This window comes from Schistocerca piceifrons, unplaced genomic scaffold, assembly GCF_021461385.2.
Source record: "Schistocerca piceifrons isolate TAMUIC-IGC-003096 unplaced genomic scaffold, iqSchPice1.1 HiC_scaffold_1053, whole genome shotgun sequence".
NCBI lineage: Eukaryota > Metazoa > Arthropoda > Insecta > Orthoptera > Acrididae > Schistocerca > Schistocerca piceifrons.
The window spans coordinates 119,123-135,528 of NW_025726856.1; the positions used below are offsets into that span (position 1 = coordinate 119,123).

A 16,406-nucleotide genomic window follows, 5' to 3' on the forward strand; every position below is an offset into this window, starting at 1 on the left:
TCATGTGCCTGTTTTCCCCGATTACGTTCGGTCGAAGCTTCGGAAGGTGGGCGACAAACGACAGTTCGAAGGCCAAAACATGGAGCGTTGTGTGCGCAAAAACTTCCGTTCCGGTACCGGGAATCGAACCCGGGCCTCCTGGGTGAAAGCCAGGTATCCTAGCCACTAGACCACACCGGATTTGCTCGATAAGCGTGAGGTTTTCTCCGTCTCCTCTCGTATTTCGTGCTGAATCTGGACTCAGTGCAGTTCTCCGTTTGCGAGCATATTTGCGCCTACAGACTGGCATGGCGCACAGCCCGAAATTGACTATTCATTATTTTACTCCTAACAAGGGAGGAGAAAGATCAAAGTTGTACGTTGTCATAATTGGAAATAAACGTATTGACGCTGAGGCGTAGACTCCTTATGGATAACGAACGACAATTAAGTTCGTTCCCTAGCAACAGCAACGCCGTTAATTCAGCCATGATGTACAGCAAATTAAATGCCCCGGGTGAGGATCGAACTCACGACCTTAAGATTATGAGACTTACGCGCTACCTACTGCGCTACCGAGGCACGTTGCAAGTAACGTTACAGGAAACTTGGTAAGTCTCTCATATTAGAGATAGACAGTTCGCGCTTTCTCAAGAATCTGTTGTGTTGCTACACGTGCTTTCCCTACTTGCTAGATTAAACTGCTGCCGCAGTTTTTTCAACGGAACGCAGCACTGCCCGAGGTTACAGTACATCGCCCTTGCGGCACCTGAACACAGCGGCCTGTTGGGACAGGCCGACGTCAGAGTTCAGAAATAGCATACGACCGTTCAAGTACGGTCTATTGCGTGCTGCGTGTATGGTTCCTCTCACAGCGAATCCTGCTATACATTCCTGAGGCTGACGCAGCTCAGGCGAGGAATCGGCGCGGCAGCATTATAGCGAGAACAGCAGAACGATGCATCGGCCGGGAATCGAACCCGGGCCGTCCGCATGCTAAGCGAGCATTCACCAATTTTTTTTTTTTCTTCTCATTTCTTTCGTTGCATTTGTTGGGGGCGGACGTCCGATGGCGCCCGTTCAAGTTCATCGTTGACTCGGTCTTTTATTACAGAGGGCAGATAACTCTCAGACCGAACACGCTGAGCTATCGTGCCGGCAAGCCTTAAGATTATGAGACTTACGCGCTGCCTACTGCACTACTGAGGCACATGCCATTGAACCAGCGATGCTCGTCAAGCTGCCCGTGCTTCCCGAGCACTTTTCTGCAGGGGAAAGTGGGATTGCCACCCAGCGACGTCGGATACAACCGAAAAAAGTGCTACACACGCGGAGTGCTCCACTACACTGCCTTAAAACGAATGCTCATCTCTATCGTGTGAGTAACCTTGCGGCCGCGGCGACTAGTCTTGCCCAAAGACGCAGCGTGCGTGGAGGCGCTACCCGAATGCGTGTGGATGCACCCTCCTACCTCGAAAAGCGCCTGCAGCTACTATCACCGTGGGCCGCTGCTGGCGGGCAGGAAGCCGACACAGCGGGGCGTTGCGAGCAGCGGCTGTGCGGTGGTGGTGTAATGGTGAGCATAGTTGCCTTCCAAGCAGTTGATCCGGGTTCGATTCCCGGCCACCGCAAATGGCGCTAGTTTTTTTCGTATGAGTATGTGAGCCAGGTGCTGTTAAATGAAGGTTTTTTTCGTCGTAGCTCCACGCAGACCATCCTGTAGTATGTCCCGACTTGTCCCGACTTTGCTCGGCTGACGCGAAAGCTGACGCTTGGAATTCGCCCTTATCAAAAGGACAGGCACTATAAACGGCTGTGAGAGGCGAGGTGTGGAGAGGTACCAAAACGACAGGCAATCTGCGAAATTTTCTGCTCGTTGTTCTTAAACAAAAAAAAGAAAAATCCGACGCAGTCGGTAGGACTCGAACCTACGCTCCCAGAGGGAATCTGATTTCTAGTCAGACGCCTTAACCACTCGGCCACGACTGCTCGTAACCCAAGTTTCCCTGGAATCGTGAAAAATCCAACCGGTCTGCGCAGAATGTTGACAGGAAACGAACTCCGTGCACTGATTACGGCAGGGCTACCATCGCTACGAGACGAGCCATTACGGAAACGTTAAAATCTTCGCCCGGACAGGGACTTGAACCCTGGACCCTTAGGTTAAAAGCCTAATGCTCTACCGACTGAGCTATCCGGGCTCACGCTCGTTGTGGATGGAGCGGCTGCAAGCAATGTAAATAACTGGAACGCGTGTGTAGGCGTACTACGGTAATTTCTGGCTTCTGGCGCAACTGGCGACTTCACCGACTTCCCACTGACGCTGGTAGCAGCCCAACCACGGACCAGTGCCTCTTCTCCCTTTATTCCGGTGCCGACAGTAATTGCATCATGTGCCTGTTTTCCCCGATTACGTTCGGTCGAAGCTTCGGAAGGTGGGCGACAAACGACAGTTCGAAGGCCAAAACATGGAGCGTTGTGTGCGCAAAAACTTCCGTTCCGGTACCGGGAATCGAACCCGGGCCTCCTGGGTGAAAGCCAGGTATCCTAGCCACTAGACCACACCGGATTTGCTCGATAAGCGTGAGGTTTTCTCCGTCTCCTCTCGTATTTCGTGCTGAATCTGGACTCAGTGCAGTTCTCCGTTTGCGAGCATATTTGCGCCTACAGACTGGCATGGCGCACAGCCCGAAATTGACTATTCATTATTTTACTCCTAACAAGGGAGGAGAAAGATCAAAGTTGTACGTTGTCATAATTGGAAATAAACGTATTGACGCTGAGGCGTAGACTCCTTATGGATAACGAACGACAATTAAGTTCGTTCCCTAGCAACAGCAACGCCGTTAATTCAGCCATGATGTACAGCAAATTAAATGCCCCGGGTGAGGATCGAACTCACGACCTTAAGATTATGAGACTTACGCGCTACCTACTGCGCTACCGAGGCACGTTGCAAGTAACGTTACAGGAAACTTGGTAAGTCTCTCATATTAGAGATAGACAGTTCGCGCTTTCTCAAGAATCTGTTGTGTTGCTACACGTGCTTTCCCTACTTGCTAGATTAAACTGCTGCCGCAGTTTTTTCAACGGAACGCAGCACTGCCCGAGGTTACAGTACATCGCCCTTGCGGCACCTGAACACAGCGGCCTGTTGGGACAGGCCGACGTCAGAGTTCAGAAATAGCATACGACCGTTCAAGTACGGTCTATTGCGTGCTGCGTGTATGGTTCCTCTCACAGCGAATCCTGCTATACATTCCTGAGGCTGACGCAGCTCAGGCGAGGAATCGGCGCGGCAGCATTATAGCGAGAACAGCAGAACGATGCATCGGCCGGGAATCGAACCCGGGCCGTCCGCATGCTAAGCGAGCATTCACCAATTTTTTTTTTTTTCTTCTCATTTCTTTCGTTGCATTTGTTGGGGGCGGACGTCCGATGGCGCCCGTTCAAGTTCATCGTTGACTCGGTCTTTTATTACAGAGGGCAGATAACTCTCAGACCGAACACGCTGAGCTATCGTGCCGGCAAGCCTTAAGATTATGAGACTTACGCGCTGCCTACTGCACTACTGAGGCACATGCCATTGAACCAGCGATGCTCGTCAAGCTGCCCGTGCTTCCCGAGCACTTTTCTGCAGGGGAAAGTGGGATTGCCACCCAGCGACGTCGGATACAACCGAAAAAAGTGCTACACACGCGGAGTGCTCCACTACACTGCCTTAAAACGAATGCTCATCTCTATCGTGTGAGTAACCTTGCGGCCGCGGCGACTAGTCTTGCCCAAAGACGCAGCGTGCGTGGAGGCGCTACCCGAATGCGTGTGGATGCACCCTCCTACCTCGAAAAGCGCCTGCAGCTACTATCACCGTGGGTCGCTGCTGGCGGGCAGGAAGCCGACACAGCGGGGCGTTGCGAGCAGCGGCTGTGCGGTGGTGGTGTAATGGTGAGCATAGTTGCCTTCCAAGCAGTTGATCCGGGTTCGATTCCCGGCCACCGCAAATGGCGCTAGTTTTTTTCGTATGAGTATGTGAGCCAGGTGCTGTTAAATGAAGGTTTTTTTCGTCGTAGCTCCACGCAGACCATCCTGTAGTATGTCCCGACTTGTCCCGACTTTGCTCGGCTGACGCGAAAGCTGACGCTTGGAATTCGCCCTTATCAAAAGGACAGGCACTATAAACGGCTGTGAGAGGCGAGGTGTGGAGAGGTACCAAAACGACAGGCAATCTGCGAAATTTTCTGCTCGTTGTTCTTAAACAAAAAAAAGAAAAATCCGACGCAGTCGGTAGGACTCGAACCTACGCTCCCAGAGGGAATCTGATTTCTAGTCAGACGCCTTAACCACTCGGCCACGACTGCTCGTAACCCAAGTTTCCCTGGAATCGTGAAAAATCCAACCGGTCTGCGCAGAATGTTGACAGGAAACGAACTCCGTGCACTGATTACGGCAGGGCTACCATCGCTACGAGACGAGCCATTACGGAAACGTTAAAATCTTCGCCCGGACAGGGACTTGAACCCTGGACCCTTAGGTTAAAAGCCTAATGCTCTACCGACTGAGCTATCCGGGCTCACGCTCGTTGTGGATGGAGCGGCTGCAAGCAATGTAAATAACTGGAACGCGTGTGTAGGCGTACTACGGTAATTTCTGGCTTCTGGCGCAACTGGCGACTTCACCGACTTCCCACTGACGCTGGTAGCAGCCCAACCACGGACCAGTGCCTCTTCTCCCTTTATTCCGGTGCCGACAGTAATTGCATCATGTGCCTGTTTTCCCCGATTACGTTCGGTCGAAGCTTCGGAAGGTGGGCGACAAACGACAGTTCGAAGGCCAAAACATGGAGCGTTGTGTGCGCAAAAACTTCCGTTCCGGTACCGGGAATCGAACCCGGGCCTCCTGGGTGAAAGCCAGGTATCCTAGCCACTAGACCACACCGGATTTGCTCGATAAGCGTGAGCTTTTCTCCGTCTCCTCTCGTATTTCGTGCTGAATCTGGACTCAGTGCAGTTCTCCGTTTGCGAGCATATTTGCGCCTACAGACTGGCATGGCGCACAGCCCGAAATTGACTATTCATTATTTTACTCCTAACAAGGGAGGAGAAAGATCAAAGTTGTACGTTGTCATAATTGGAAATAAACGTATTGACGCTGAGGCGTAGACTCCTTATGGATAACGAACGACAATTAAGTTCGTTCCCTAGCAACAGCAACGCCGTTAATTCAGCCATGATGTACAGCAAATTAAATGCCCCGGGTGAGGATCGAACTCACGACCTTAAGACTATGAGACTTACGCGCTACCTACTGCGCTACCGAGGCACGTTGCAAGTAACGTTACAGGAAACTTGGTAAGTCTCTCATATTAGAGATAGACAGTTCGCGCTTTCTCAAGAATCTGTTGTGTTGCTACACGTGCTTTCCCTACTTGCTAGATTAAACTGCTGCCGCAGTTTTTTCAACGGAACGCAGCACTGCCCGAGGTTACAGTACATCGCCCTTGCGGCACCTGAACACAGCGGCCTGTTGGGACAGGCCGACGTCAGAGTTCAGAAATAGCATACGACCGTTCAAGTACGGTCTATTGCGTGCTGCGTGTATGGTTCCTCTCACAGCGAATCCTGCTATACATTCCTGAGGCTGACGCAGCTCAGGCGAGGAATCGGCGCGGCAGCATTATAGCGAGAACAGCAGAACGATGCATCGGCCGGGAATCGAACCCGGGCCGTCCGCATGCTAAGCGAGCATTCACCAATTTTTTTTTTTTCTTCTCATTTCTTTCGTTGCATTTGTTGGGGGCGGACGTCCGATGGCGCCCGTTCAAGTTCATCGTTGACTCGGTCTTTTATTACAGAGGGCAGATAACTCTCAGACCGAACACGCTGAGCTATAGTGCCGGCAAGCCTTAAGATTATGAGACTTACGCGCTGCCTACTGCACTACTGAGGCACATGCCATTGAACCAGCGATGCTCGTCAAGCTGCCCGTGCTTCCCGAGCACTTTTCTGCAGGGGAAAGTGGGATTGCCACCCAGCGACGTCGGATACAACCGAAAAAAGTGCTACACACGCGGAGTGCTCCACTACACTGCCTTAAAACGAATGCTCATCTCTATCGTGTGAGTAACCTTGCGGCCGCGGCGACTAGTCTTGCCCAAAGACGCAGCGTGCGTGGAGGCGCTACCCGAATGCGTGTGGATGCACCCTCCTACCTCGAAAAGCGCCTGCAGCTACTATCACCGTGGGCCGCTGCTGGCGGGCAGGAAGCCGACACAGCGGGGCGTTGCGAGCAGCGGCTGTGCGGTGGTGGTGTAATGGTGAGCATAGTTGCCTTCCAAGCAGTTGATCCGGGTTCGATTCCCGGCCACCGCAAATGGCGCTAGTTTTTTTCGTATGAGTATGTGAGCCGGGTGCTGTTAAATGAAGGTTTTTTTCGTCGTAGCTCCACGCAGACCATCCTGTAGTATGTCCCGACTTGTCCCGACTTTGCTCGGCTGACGCGAAAGCTGACGCTTGGAATTCGCCCTTATCAAAAGGACAGGCACTATAAACGGCTGTGAGAGGCGAGGTGTGGAGAGGTACCAAAACGACAGGCAATCTGCGAAATTTTCTGCTCGTTGTTCTTAAACAAAAAAAAGAAAAATCCGACGCAGTCGGTAGGACTCGAACCTACGCTCCCAGAGGGAATCTGATTTCTAGTCAGACGCCTTAACCACTCGGCCACGACTGCTCGTAACCCAAGTTTCCCTGGAATCGTGAAAAATCCAACCGGTCTGCGCAGAATGTTGACAGGAAACGAACTCCGTGCACTGATTACGGCAGGGCTACCATCGCTACGAGACGAGCCATTACGGAAACGTTAAAATCTTCGCCCGGACAGGGACTTGAACCCTGGACCCTTAGGTTAAAAGCCTAATGCTCTACCGACTGAGCTATCCGGGCTCACGCTCGTTGTGGATGGAGCGGCTGCAAGCAATGTAAATAACTGGAACGCGTGTGTAGGCGTACTACGGTAATTTCTGGCTTCTGGCGCAACTGGCGACTTCACCGACTTCCCACTGACGCTGGTAGCAGCCCAACCACGGACCAGTGCCTCTTCTCCCTTTATTCCGGTGCCGACAGTAATTGCATCATGTGCCTGTTTTCCCCGATTACGTTCGGTCGAAGCTTCGGAAGGTGGGCGACAAACGACAGTTCGAAGGCCAAAACATGGAGCGTTGTGTGCGCAAAAACTTCCGTTCCGGTACCGGGAATCGAACCCGGGCCTCCTGGGTGAAAGCCAGGTATCCTAGCCACTAGACCACACCGGATTTGCTCGATAAGCGTGAGCTTTTCTCCGTCTCCTCTCGTATTTCGTGCTGAATCTGGACTCAGTGCAGTTCTCCGTTTGCGAGCATATTTGCGCCTACAGACTGGCATGGCGCACAGCCCGAAATTGACTATTCATTATTTTACTCCTAACAAGGGAGGAGAAAGATCAAAGTTGTACGTTGTCATAATTGGAAATAAACGTATTGACGCTGAGGCGTAGACTCCTTATGGATAACGAACGACAATTAAGTTCGTTCCCTAGCAACAGCAACGCCGTTAATTCAGCCATGATGTACAGCAAATTAAATGCCCCGGGTGAGGATCGAACTCACGACCTTAAGACTATGAGACTTACGCGCTACCTACTGCGCTACCGAGGCACGTTGCAAGTAACGTTACAGGAAACTTGGTAAGTCTCTCATATTAGAGATAGACAGTTCGCGCTTTCTCAAGAATCTGTTGTGTTGCTACACGTGCTTTCCCTACTTGCTAGATTAAACTGCTGCCGCAGTTTTTTCAACGGAACGCAGCACTGCCCGAGGTTACAGTACATCGCCCTTGCGGCACCTGAACACAGCGGCCTGTTGGGACAGGCCGACGTCAGAGTTCAGAAATAGCATACGACCGTTCAAGTACGGTCTATTGCGTGCTGCGTGTATGGTTCCTCTCACAGCGAATCCTGCTATACATTCCTGAGGCTGACGCAGCTCAGGCGAGGAATCGGCGCGGCAGCATTATAGCGAGAACAGCAGAACGATGCATCGGCCGGGAATCGAACCCGGGCCGTCCGCATGCTAAGCGAGCATTCACCAATTTTTTTTTTTTCTTCTCATTTCTTTCGTTGCATTTGTTGGGGGCGGACGTCCGATGGCGCCCGTTCAAGTTCATCGTTGACTCGGTCTTTTATTACAGAGGGCAGATAACTCTCAGACCGAACACGCTGAGCTATAGTGCCGGCAAGCCTTAAGATTATGAGACTTACGCGCTGCCTACTGCACTACTGAGGCACATGCCATTGAACCAGCGATGCTCGTCAAGCTGCCCGTGCTTCCCGAGCACTTTTCTGCAGGGGAAAGTGGGATTGCCACCCAGCGACGTCGGATACAACCGAAAAAAGTGCTACACACGCGGAGTGCTCCACTACACTGCCTTAAAACGAATGCTCATCTCTATCGTGTGAGTAACCTTGCGGCCGCGGCGACTAGTCTTGCCCAAAGACGCAGCGTGCGTGGAGGCGCTACCCGAATGCGTGTGGATGCACCCTCCTACCTCGAAAAGCGCCTGCAGCTACTATCACCGTGGGCCGCTGCTGGCGGGCAGGAAGCCGACACAGCGGGGCGTTGCGAGCAGCGGCTGTGCGGTGGTGGTGTAATGGTGAGCATAGTTGCCTTCCAAGCAGTTGATCCGGGTTCGATTCCCGGCCACCGCAAATGGCGCTAGTTTTTTTCGTATGAGTATGTGAGCCGGGTGCTGTTAAATGAAGGTTTTTTTCGTCGTAGCTCCACGCAGACCATCCTGTAGTATGTCCCGACTTGTCCCGACTTTGCTCGGCTGACGCGAAAGCTGACGCTTGGAATTCGCCCTTATCAAAAGGACAGGCACTATAAACGGCTGTGAGAGGCGAGGTGTGGAGAGGTACCAAAACGACAGGCAATCTGCGAAATTTTCTGCTCGTTGTTCTTAAACAAAAAAAAGAAAAATCCGACGCAGTCGGTAGGACTCGAACCTACGCTCCCAGAGGGAATCTGATTTCTAGTCAGACGCCTTAACCACTCGGCCACGACTGCTCGTAACCCAAGTTTCCCTGGAATCGTGAAAAATCCAACCGGTCTGCGCAGAATGTTGACAGGAAACGAACTCCGTGCACTGATTACGGCAGGGCTACCATCGCTACGAGACGAGCCATTACGGAAACGTTAAAATCTTCGCCCGGACAGAGACTTGAACCCTGGACCCTTAGGTTAAAAGCCTAATGCTCTACCGACTGAGCTATCCGGGCTCACGCTCGTTGTGGATGGAGCGGCTGCAAGCAATGTAAATAACTGGAACGCGTGTGTAGGCGTACTACGGTAATTTCTGGCTTCTGGCGCAACTGGCGACTTCACCGACTTCCCACTGACGCTGGTAGCAGCCCAACCACGGACCAGTGCCTCTTCTCCCTTTATTCCGGTGCCGACAGTAATTGCATCATGTGCCTGTTTTCCCCGATTACGTTCGGTCGAAGCTTCGGAAGGTGGGCGACAAACGACAGTTCGAAGGCCAAAACATGGAGCGTTGTGTGCGCAAAAACTTCCGTTCCGGTACCGGGAATCGAACCCGGGCCTCCTGGGTGAAAGCCAGGTATCCTAGCCACTAGACCACACCGGATTTGCTCGATAAGCGTGAGGTTTTCTCCGTCTCCTCTCGTATTTCGTGCTGAATCTGGACTCAGTGCAGTTCTCCGTTTGCGAGCATATTTGCGCCTACAGACTGGCATGGCGCACAGCCCGAAATTGACTATTCATTATTTTACTCCTAACAAGGGAGGAGAAAGATCAAAGTTGTACGTTGTCATAATTGGAAATAAACGTATTGACGCTGAGGCGTAGACTCCTTATGGATAACGAACGACAATTAAGTTCGTTCCCTAGCAACAGCAACGCCGTTAATTCAGCCATGATGTACAGCAAATTAAATGCCCCGGGTGAGGATCGAACTCACGACCTTAAGATTATGAGACTTACGCGCTACCTACTGCGCTACCGAGGCACGTTGCAAGTAACGTTACAGGAAACTTGGTAAGTCTCTCATATTAGAGATAGACAGTTCGCGCTTTCTCAAGAATCTGTTGTGTTGCTACACGTGCTTTCCCTACTTGCTAGATTAAACTGCTGCCGCAGTTTTTTCAACGGAACGCAGCACTGCCCGAGGTTACAGTACATCGCCCTTGCGGCACCTGAACACAGCGGCCTGTTGGGACAGGCCGACGTCAGAGTTCAGAAATAGCATACGACCGTTCAAGTACGGTCTATTGCGTGCTGCGTGTATGGTTCCTCTCACAGCGAATCCTGCTATACATTCCTGAGGCTGACGCAGCTCAGGCGAGGAATCGGCGCGGCAGCATTATAGCGAGAACAGCAGAACGATGCATCGGCCGGGAATCGAACCCGGGCCGTCCGCATGCTAAGCGAGCATTCACCAATTTTTTTTTTTTCTTCTCATTTCTTTCGTTGCATTTGTTGGGGGCGGACGTCCGATGGCGCCCGTTCAAGTTCATCGTTGACTCGGTCTTTTATTACAGAGGGCAGATAACTCTCAGACCGAACACGCTGAGCTATCGTGCCGGCAAGCCTTAAGATTATGAGACTTACGCGCTGCCTACTGCACTACTGAGGCACATGCCATTGAACCAGCGATGCTCGTCAAGCTGCCCGTGCTTCCCGAGCACTTTTCTGCAGGGGAAAGTGGGATTGCCACCCAGCGACGTCGGATACAACCGAAAAAAGTGCTACACACGCGGAGTGCTCCACTACACTGCCTTAAAACGAATGCTCATCTCTATCGTGTGAGTAACCTTGCGGCCGCGGCGACTAGTCTTGCCCAAAGACGCAGCGTGCGTGGAGGCGCTACCCGAATGCGTGTGGATGCACCCTCCTACCTCGAAAAGCGCCTGCAGCTACTATCACCGTGGGTCGCTGCTGGCGGGCAGGAAGCCGACACAGCGGGGCGTTGCGAGCAGCGGCTGTGCGGTGGTGGTGTAATGGTGAGCATAGTTGCCTTCCAAGCAGTTGATCCGGGTTCGATTCCCGGCCACCGCAAATGGCGCTAGTTTTTTTCGTATGAGTATGTGAGCCAGGTGCTGTTAAATGAAGGTTTTTTTCGTCGTAGCTCCACGCAGACCATCCTGTAGTATGTCCCGACTTGTCCCGACTTTGCTCGGCTGACGCGAAAGCTGACGCTTGGAATTCGCCCTTATCAAAAGGACAGGCACTATAAACGGCTGTGAGAGGCGAGGTGTGGAGAGGTACCAAAACGACAGGCAATCTGCGAAATTTTCTGCTCGTTGTTCTTAAACAAAAAAAAGAAAAATCCGACGCAGTCGGTAGGACTCGAACCTACGCTCCCAGAGGGAATCTGATTTCTAGTCAGACGCCTTAACCACTCGGCCACGACTGCTCGTAACCCAAGTTTCCCTGGAATCGTGAAAAATCCAACCGGTCTGCGCAGAATGTTGACAGGAAACGAACTCCGTGCACTGATTACGGCAGGGCTACCATCGCTACGAGACGAGCCATTACGGAAACGTTAAAATCTTCGCCCGGACAGGGACTTGAACCCTGGACCCTTAGGTTAAAAGCCTAATGCTCTACCGACTGAGCTATCCGGGCTCACGCTCGTTGGGGATGGAGCGGCTGCAAGCAATGTAAATAACTGGAACGCGTGTGTAGGCGTACTACGGTAATTTCTGGCTTCTGGCGCAACTGGCGACTTCACCGACTTCCCACTGACGCTGGTAGCAGCCCAACCACGGACCAGTGCCTCTTCTCCCTTTATTCCGGTGCCGACAGTAATTGCATCATGTGCCTGTTTTCCCCGATTACGTTCGGTCGAAGCTTCGGAAGGTGGGCGACAAACGACAGTTCGAAGGCCAAAACATGGAGCGTTGTGTGCGCAAAAACTTCCGTTCCGGTACCGGGAATCGAACCCGGGCCTCCTGGGTGAAAGCCAGGTATCCTAGCCACTAGACCACACCGGATTTGCTCGATAAGCGTGAGCTTTTCTCCGTCTCCTCTCGTATTTCGTGCTGAATCTGGACTCAGTGCAGTTCTCCGTTTGCGAGCATATTTGCGCCTACAGACTGGCATGGCGCACAGCCCGAAATTGACTATTCATTATTTTACTCCTAACAAGGGAGGAGAAAGATCAAAGTTGTACGTTGTCATAATTGGAAATAAACGTATTGACGCTGAGGCGTAGACTCCTTATGGATAACGAACGACAATTAAGTTCGTTCCCTAGCAACAGCAACGCCGTTAATTCAGCCATGATGTACAGCAAATTAAATGCCCCGGGTGAGGATCGAACTCACGACCTTAAGACTATGAGACTTACGCGCTACCTACTGCGCTACCGAGGCACGTTGCAAGTAACGTTACAGGAAACTTGGTAAGTCTCTCATATTAGAGATAGACAGTTCGCGCTTTCTCAAGAATCTGTTGTGTTGCTACACGTGCTTTCCCTACTTGCTAGATTAAACTGCTGCCGCAGTTTTTTCAACGGAACGCAGCACTGCCCGAGGTTACAGTACATCGCCCTTGCGGCACCTGAACACAGCGGCCTGTTGGGACAGGCCGACGTCAGAGTTCAGAAATAGCATACGACCGTTCAAGTACGGTCTATTGCGTGCTGCGTGTATGGTTCCTCTCACAGCGAATCCTGCTATACATTCCTGAGGCTGACGCAGCTCAGGCGAGGAATCGGCGCGGCAGCATTATAGCGAGAACAGCAGAACGATGCATCGGCCGGGAATCGAACCCGGGCCGTCCGCATGCTAAGCGAGCATTCACCAATTTTTTTTTTTTCTTCTCATTTCTTTCGTTGCATTTGTTGGGGGCGGACGTCCGATGGCGCCCGTTCAAGTTCATCGTTGACTCGGTCTTTTATTACAGAGGGCAGATAACTCTCAGACCGAACACGCTGAGCTATAGTGCCGGCAAGCCTTAAGATTATGAGACTTACGCGCTGCCTACTGCACTACTGAGGCACATGCCATTGAACCAGCGATGCTCGTCAAGCTGCCCGTGCTTCCCGAGCACTTTTCTGCAGGGGAAAGTGGGATTGCCACCCAGCGACGTCGGATACAACCGAAAAAAGTGCTACACACGCGGAGTGCTCCACTACACTGCCTTAAAACGAATGCTCATCTCTATCGTGTGAGTAACCTTGCGGCCGCGGCGACTAGTCTTGCCCAAAGACGCAGCGTGCGTGGAGGCGCTACCCGAATGCGTGTGGATGCACCCTCCTACCTCGAAAAGCGCCTGCAGCTACTATCACCGTGGGCCGCTGCTGGCGGGCAGGAAGCCGACACAGCGGGGCGTTGCGAGCAGCGGCTGTGCGGTGGTGGTGTAATGGTGAGCATAGTTGCCTTCCAAGCAGTTGATCCGGGTTCGATTCCCGGCCACCGCAAATGGCGCTAGTTTTTTTCGTATGAGTATGTGAGCCGGGTGCTGTTAAATGAAGGTTTTTTTCGTCGTAGCTCCACGCAGACCATCCTGTAGTATGTCCCGACTTGTCCCGACTTTGCTCGGCTGACGCGAAAGCTGACGCTTGGAATTCGCCCTTATCAAAAGGACAGGCACTATAAACGGCTGTGAGAGGCGAGGTGTGGAGAGGTACCAAAACGACAGGCAATCTGCGAAATTTTCTGCTCGTTGTTCTTAAACAAAAAAAAGAAAAATCCGACGCAGTCGGTAGGACTCGAACCTACGCTCCCAGAGGGAATCTGATTTCTAGTCAGACGCCTTAACCACTCGGCCACGACTGCTCGTAACCCAAGTTTCCCTGGAATCGTGAAAAATCCAACCGGTCTGCGCAGAATGTTGACAGGAAACGAACTCCGTGCACTGATTACGGCAGGGCTACCATCGCTACGAGACGAGCCATTACGGAAACGTTAAAATCTTCGCCCGGACAGGGACTTGAACCCTGGACCCTTAGGTTAAAAGCCTAATGCTCTACCGACTGAGCTATCCGGGCTCACGCTCGTTGTGGATGGAGCGGCTGCAAGCAATGTAAATAACTGGAACGCGTGTGTAGGCGTACTACGGTAATTTCTGGCTTCTGGCGCAACTGGCGACTTCACCGACTTCCCACTGACGCTGGTAGCAGCCCAACCACGGACCAGTGCCTCTTCTCCCTTTATTCCGGTGCCGACAGTAATTGCATCATGTGCCTGTTTTCCCCGATTACGTTCGGTCGAAGCTTCGGAAGGTGGGCGACAAACGACAGTTCGAAGGCCAAAACATGGAGCGTTGTGTGCGCAAAAACTTCCGTTCCGGTACCGGGAATCGAACCCGGGCCTCCTGGGTGAAAGCCAGGTATCCTAGCCACTAGACCACACCGGATTTGCTCGATAAGCGTGAGGTTTTCTCCGTCTCCTCTCGTATTTCGTGCTGAATCTGGACTCAGTGCAGTTCTCCGTTTGCGAGCATATTTGCGCCTACAGACTGGCATGGCGCACAGCCCGAAATTGACTATTCATTATTTTACTCCTAACAAGGGAGGAGAAAGATCAAAGTTGTACGTTGTCATAATTGGAAATAAACGTATTGACGCTGAGGCGTAGACTCCTTATGGATAACGAACGACAATTAAGTTCGTTCCCTAGCAACAGCAACGCCGTTAATTCAGCCATGATGTACAGCAAATTAAATGCCCCGGGTGAGGATCGAACTCACGACCTTAAGATTATGAGACTTACGCGCTACCTACTGCGCTACCGAGGCACGTTGCAAGTAACGTTACAGGAAACTTGGTAAGTCTCTCATATTAGAGATAGACAGTTCGCGCTTTCTCAAGAATCTGTTGTGTTGCTACACGTGCTTTCCCTACTTGCTAGATTAAACTGCTGCCGCAGTTTTTTCAACGGAACGCAGCACTGCCCGAGGTTACAGTACATCGCCCTTGCGGCACCTGAACACAGCGGCCTGTTGGGACAGGCCGACGTCAGAGTTCAGAAATAGCATACGACCGTTCAAGTACGGTCTATTGCGTGCTGCGTGTATGGTTCCTCTCACAGCGAATCCTGCTATACATTCCTGAGGCTGACGCAGCTCAGGCGAGGAATCGGCGCGGCAGCATTATAGCGAGAACAGCAGAACGATGCATCGGCCGGGAATCGAACCCGGGCCGTCCGCATGCTAAGCGAGCATTCACCAATTTTTTTTTTTTTCTTCTCATTTCTTTCGTTGCATTTGTTGGGGGCGGACGTCCGATGGCGCCCGTTCAAGTTCATCGTTGACTCGGTCTTTTATTACAGAGGGCAGATAACTCTCAGACCGAACACGCTGAGCTATCGTGCCGGCAAGCCTTAAGATTATGAGACTTACGCGCTGCCTACTGCACTACTGAGGCACATGCCATTGAACCAGCGATGCTCGTCAAGCTGCCCGTGCTTCCCGAGCACTTTTCTGCAGGGGAAAGTGGGATTGCCACCCAGCGACGTCGGATACAACCGAAAAAAGTGCTACACACGCGGAGTGCTCCACTACACTGCCTTAAAACGAATGCTCATCTCTATCGTGTGAGTAACCTTGCGGCCGCGGCGACTAGTCTTGCCCAAAGACGCAGCGTGCGTGGAGGCGCTACCCGAATGCGTGTGGATGCACCCTCCTACCTCGAAAAGCGCCTGCAGCTACTATCACCGTGGGTCGCTGCTGGCGGGCAGGAAGCCGACACAGCGGGGCGTTGCGAGCAGCGGCTGTGCGGTGGTGGTGTAATGGTGAGCATAGTTGCCTTCCAAGCAGTTGATCCGGGTTCGATTCCCGGCCACCGCAAATGGCGCTAGTTTTTTTCGTATGAGTATGTGAGCCAGGTGCTGTTAAATGAAGGTTTTTTTCGTCGTAGCTCCACGCAGACCATCCTGTAGTATGTCCCGACTTGTCCCGACTTTGCTCGGCTGACGCGAAAGCTGACGCTTGGAATTCGCCCTTATCAAAAGGACAGGCACTATAAACGGCTGTGAGAGGCGAGGTGTGGAGAGGTACCAAAACGACAGGCAATCTGCGAAATTTTCTGCTCGTTGTTCTTAAACAAAAAAAAGAAAAATCCGACGCAGTCGGTAGGACTCGAACCTACGCTCCCAGAGGGAATCTGATTTCTAGTCAGACGCCTTAACCACTCGGCCACGACTGCTCGTAACCCAAGTTTCCCTGGAATCGTGAAAAATCCAACCGGTCTGCGCAGAATGTTGACAGGAAACGAACTCCGTGCACTGATTACGGCAGGGCTACCATCGCTACGAGACGAGCCATTACGGAAACGTTAAAATCTTCGCCCGGACAGGGACTTGAACCCTGGACCCTTAGGTTAAAAGCCTAATGCTCTACCGACTGAGCTATCCGGGCTCACGCTCGTTGTGGA

At 52.2% G+C, this 16,406-nt stretch overlaps 35 non-coding genes across 35 annotated transcripts; 7 read left to right on the forward strand and 28 right to left on the reverse strand.

The window, feature by feature from the left end:
- Nucleotides 1-108: 108 nt before the first annotated feature.
- Trnae-uuc lies at nt 109-180 on the reverse strand. Its single transcript has one exon. It is a non-coding gene; the product is annotated as a tRNA-Glu (tRNA).
- A 308-nt stretch (nt 181-488) lies between these two features.
- On the reverse strand, nt 489-561 carry Trnam-cau. The gene has a single exon. It is a non-coding gene; the product is annotated as a tRNA-Met (tRNA).
- Nucleotides 562-1,538: 977 nt separating this feature from the next.
- On the forward strand, nt 1,539-1,610 carry Trnag-ucc. The gene has a single exon. It is a non-coding gene; the product is annotated as a tRNA-Gly (tRNA).
- A 276-nt stretch (nt 1,611-1,886) lies between these two features.
- Nucleotides 1,887-1,968, reverse strand: Trnas-aga. The gene has a single exon. It is a non-coding gene; the product is annotated as a tRNA-Ser (tRNA).
- A 139-nt stretch (nt 1,969-2,107) lies between these two features.
- On the reverse strand, nt 2,108-2,180 carry Trnak-uuu. The gene has a single exon. It is a non-coding gene; the product is annotated as a tRNA-Lys (tRNA).
- A 296-nt stretch (nt 2,181-2,476) lies between these two features.
- Nucleotides 2,477-2,548, reverse strand: Trnae-uuc. The gene has a single exon. It is a non-coding gene; the product is annotated as a tRNA-Glu (tRNA).
- Nucleotides 2,549-2,856: 308 nt separating this feature from the next.
- Trnam-cau lies at nt 2,857-2,929 on the reverse strand. The gene has a single exon. It is a non-coding gene; the product is annotated as a tRNA-Met (tRNA).
- Nucleotides 2,930-3,907: 978 nt separating this feature from the next.
- Trnag-ucc lies at nt 3,908-3,979 on the forward strand. The gene has a single exon. It is a non-coding gene; the product is annotated as a tRNA-Gly (tRNA).
- A 276-nt stretch (nt 3,980-4,255) lies between these two features.
- Nucleotides 4,256-4,337, reverse strand: Trnas-aga. The gene has a single exon. It is a non-coding gene; the product is annotated as a tRNA-Ser (tRNA).
- Nucleotides 4,338-4,476: 139 nt separating this feature from the next.
- On the reverse strand, nt 4,477-4,549 carry Trnak-uuu. Its single transcript has one exon. It is a non-coding gene; the product is annotated as a tRNA-Lys (tRNA).
- Nucleotides 4,550-4,845: 296 nt separating this feature from the next.
- Trnae-uuc lies at nt 4,846-4,917 on the reverse strand. Its single transcript has one exon. It is a non-coding gene; the product is annotated as a tRNA-Glu (tRNA).
- A 308-nt stretch (nt 4,918-5,225) lies between these two features.
- Nucleotides 5,226-5,298, reverse strand: Trnam-cau. Its single transcript has one exon. It is a non-coding gene; the product is annotated as a tRNA-Met (tRNA).
- Nucleotides 5,299-6,275: 977 nt separating this feature from the next.
- Trnag-ucc lies at nt 6,276-6,347 on the forward strand. Its single transcript has one exon. It is a non-coding gene; the product is annotated as a tRNA-Gly (tRNA).
- A 276-nt stretch (nt 6,348-6,623) lies between these two features.
- Trnas-aga lies at nt 6,624-6,705 on the reverse strand. The gene has a single exon. It is a non-coding gene; the product is annotated as a tRNA-Ser (tRNA).
- A 139-nt stretch (nt 6,706-6,844) lies between these two features.
- Nucleotides 6,845-6,917, reverse strand: Trnak-uuu. Its single transcript has one exon. It is a non-coding gene; the product is annotated as a tRNA-Lys (tRNA).
- Nucleotides 6,918-7,213: 296 nt separating this feature from the next.
- On the reverse strand, nt 7,214-7,285 carry Trnae-uuc. The gene has a single exon. It is a non-coding gene; the product is annotated as a tRNA-Glu (tRNA).
- Nucleotides 7,286-7,593: 308 nt separating this feature from the next.
- On the reverse strand, nt 7,594-7,666 carry Trnam-cau. Its single transcript has one exon. It is a non-coding gene; the product is annotated as a tRNA-Met (tRNA).
- A 977-nt stretch (nt 7,667-8,643) lies between these two features.
- On the forward strand, nt 8,644-8,715 carry Trnag-ucc. Its single transcript has one exon. It is a non-coding gene; the product is annotated as a tRNA-Gly (tRNA).
- A 276-nt stretch (nt 8,716-8,991) lies between these two features.
- Nucleotides 8,992-9,073, reverse strand: Trnas-aga. Its single transcript has one exon. It is a non-coding gene; the product is annotated as a tRNA-Ser (tRNA).
- Nucleotides 9,074-9,212: 139 nt separating this feature from the next.
- Nucleotides 9,213-9,285, reverse strand: Trnak-uuu. The gene has a single exon. It is a non-coding gene; the product is annotated as a tRNA-Lys (tRNA).
- Nucleotides 9,286-9,581: 296 nt separating this feature from the next.
- On the reverse strand, nt 9,582-9,653 carry Trnae-uuc. The gene has a single exon. It is a non-coding gene; the product is annotated as a tRNA-Glu (tRNA).
- Nucleotides 9,654-9,961: 308 nt separating this feature from the next.
- Trnam-cau lies at nt 9,962-10,034 on the reverse strand. Its single transcript has one exon. It is a non-coding gene; the product is annotated as a tRNA-Met (tRNA).
- Nucleotides 10,035-11,011: 977 nt separating this feature from the next.
- Trnag-ucc lies at nt 11,012-11,083 on the forward strand. Its single transcript has one exon. It is a non-coding gene; the product is annotated as a tRNA-Gly (tRNA).
- A 276-nt stretch (nt 11,084-11,359) lies between these two features.
- Nucleotides 11,360-11,441, reverse strand: Trnas-aga. Its single transcript has one exon. It is a non-coding gene; the product is annotated as a tRNA-Ser (tRNA).
- A 139-nt stretch (nt 11,442-11,580) lies between these two features.
- Trnak-uuu lies at nt 11,581-11,653 on the reverse strand. Its single transcript has one exon. It is a non-coding gene; the product is annotated as a tRNA-Lys (tRNA).
- Nucleotides 11,654-11,949: 296 nt separating this feature from the next.
- Trnae-uuc lies at nt 11,950-12,021 on the reverse strand. The gene has a single exon. It is a non-coding gene; the product is annotated as a tRNA-Glu (tRNA).
- A 308-nt stretch (nt 12,022-12,329) lies between these two features.
- Trnam-cau lies at nt 12,330-12,402 on the reverse strand. Its single transcript has one exon. It is a non-coding gene; the product is annotated as a tRNA-Met (tRNA).
- Nucleotides 12,403-13,379: 977 nt separating this feature from the next.
- Trnag-ucc lies at nt 13,380-13,451 on the forward strand. Its single transcript has one exon. It is a non-coding gene; the product is annotated as a tRNA-Gly (tRNA).
- Nucleotides 13,452-13,727: 276 nt separating this feature from the next.
- On the reverse strand, nt 13,728-13,809 carry Trnas-aga. The gene has a single exon. It is a non-coding gene; the product is annotated as a tRNA-Ser (tRNA).
- Nucleotides 13,810-13,948: 139 nt separating this feature from the next.
- On the reverse strand, nt 13,949-14,021 carry Trnak-uuu. Its single transcript has one exon. It is a non-coding gene; the product is annotated as a tRNA-Lys (tRNA).
- A 296-nt stretch (nt 14,022-14,317) lies between these two features.
- Nucleotides 14,318-14,389, reverse strand: Trnae-uuc. Its single transcript has one exon. It is a non-coding gene; the product is annotated as a tRNA-Glu (tRNA).
- Nucleotides 14,390-14,697: 308 nt separating this feature from the next.
- Trnam-cau lies at nt 14,698-14,770 on the reverse strand. The gene has a single exon. It is a non-coding gene; the product is annotated as a tRNA-Met (tRNA).
- Nucleotides 14,771-15,748: 978 nt separating this feature from the next.
- Trnag-ucc lies at nt 15,749-15,820 on the forward strand. Its single transcript has one exon. It is a non-coding gene; the product is annotated as a tRNA-Gly (tRNA).
- Nucleotides 15,821-16,096: 276 nt separating this feature from the next.
- On the reverse strand, nt 16,097-16,178 carry Trnas-aga. Its single transcript has one exon. It is a non-coding gene; the product is annotated as a tRNA-Ser (tRNA).
- Nucleotides 16,179-16,317: 139 nt separating this feature from the next.
- On the reverse strand, nt 16,318-16,390 carry Trnak-uuu. Its single transcript has one exon. It is a non-coding gene; the product is annotated as a tRNA-Lys (tRNA).
- Between the last annotated feature and the right edge of the window lie 16 nt (nt 16,391-16,406).